Source organism: Mastomys coucha, unplaced genomic scaffold (genome assembly GCF_008632895.1).
Source record: "Mastomys coucha isolate ucsf_1 unplaced genomic scaffold, UCSF_Mcou_1 pScaffold22, whole genome shotgun sequence".
NCBI classification, from domain to species: domain Eukaryota; kingdom Metazoa; phylum Chordata; class Mammalia; order Rodentia; family Muridae; genus Mastomys; species Mastomys coucha.
This window is the reverse complement of record NW_022196905.1, coordinates 249,092,785-249,093,819: the sequence shown is the minus strand read 5'-3', so window position 1 is coordinate 249,093,819 and position 1,035 is coordinate 249,092,785. Positions and strand designations below refer to the sequence as shown.

The 1,035-nt window shown below is 46.5% G+C and overlaps 1 protein-coding gene across 4 annotated transcripts in view; it reads left to right on the top strand.

Annotated features, from left to right (window-relative positions):
* Positions 1 to 556: 556 nt before the first annotated feature.
* The window catches only part of Fcsk (fucose kinase), a 21,178-nt gene continuing 20,699 nt past the window's right edge, over positions 557 to 1,035 (top strand). For 2 of the 4 annotated variants that reach the window (XM_031341440.1, XM_031341441.1), the window contains exon 1: positions 589 to 617. The gene's annotated coding sequence lies outside the window, so the exon portion shown is untranslated. Of the gene's footprint in view, positions 618 to 876; positions 890 to 1,035 lie in introns of those variants that run through there. The other 2 variants (XM_031341442.1, XM_031341439.1) reach the window with 2 other exon arrangements.

The window sequence follows — 1,035 nt, the reverse complement described above, 5'->3', positions numbered from 1 at the left end:
AAAAAAAAAAAAAAGAGCAAAAGAGCACTGACTGCTTTTTCAGAAGTTCTGAGTTTAATGCCCAGCAATCACGGGACAGCTCACAACCATCTGTAATGGGATCTGATGCCTTTTTCTGGTGAGCATGAAGACAGCTACAGTGTACTCTTATTTAGTCAATCAATCAATCGTTAAGAAAGGCTTAGCTTTAATAAAAGTATTTAAAAAGGTCAAAATTGCAGCCAGGCGGCGGTTGCACACGCACTCAATAGGCAGAGAAAGGTGAACGATTTCCTGGACAGTAAAAGCTACACAGAGAAACCCTGCCATGAAAATCCAAAAAAAAAAAAAAAAAAAAAAAAAAAAAAAAAAAATCAAAATCAAAATACAAAACAAACAAACAAACAAACAGGCCAGTGTCTTTAGGACACCCTATTTTCTCTAGGGGTTGTAGTTCTGGAAGTTGGTACATTTAGTGCTCCTTGTAAGTTTGAGAACTTTTTCCCTTCAGTAAGGTGGGGCTGCGAGGTTCTGCGGACTCTGGCGTGAGGCCGAACGAACTTCATTTCCCAGGGTGCGCAGCGCGCCCTGCGCAGCCGCATTAAAGAGCCGACTCTGCGAGCGCTGGGCGGACGCAGGTATGTGGGTCCGCGGGGTCTTCAGTTCCACTCTAGTTTGGGGCTCCTTCCTGCGGTTCTCCCGGATCTCTCCTGTCACCCTCAGCGCTAGTTAGCTGCAGGGGACCTCTGCAGTGCAGCTTTCTCTTGATCTGGGTTTTCAGAGGGAGCCCCCGCGACTTGTGGACACCTGGCACACAGAGCGACATTCCCTTGAACCAGTGGAGCTCTAGATGCCAACGCTGCTCTGATTTAGCTTTGAGTCGTCTTCCTGCCTCAGTTTATCCCACTGGGTACACATTTTATGAACGTATTGTTTAGTATTTGGTTTTACTTCCAGCTAACTTATTTCTGCCTCTTGTTCTTCAGAAAGCTGCAAATTAGTCTCCTGGGCCTGACTCCCTCTCTCTCTCTCTCCCTCTCTCTCTCCCTCTCTCTC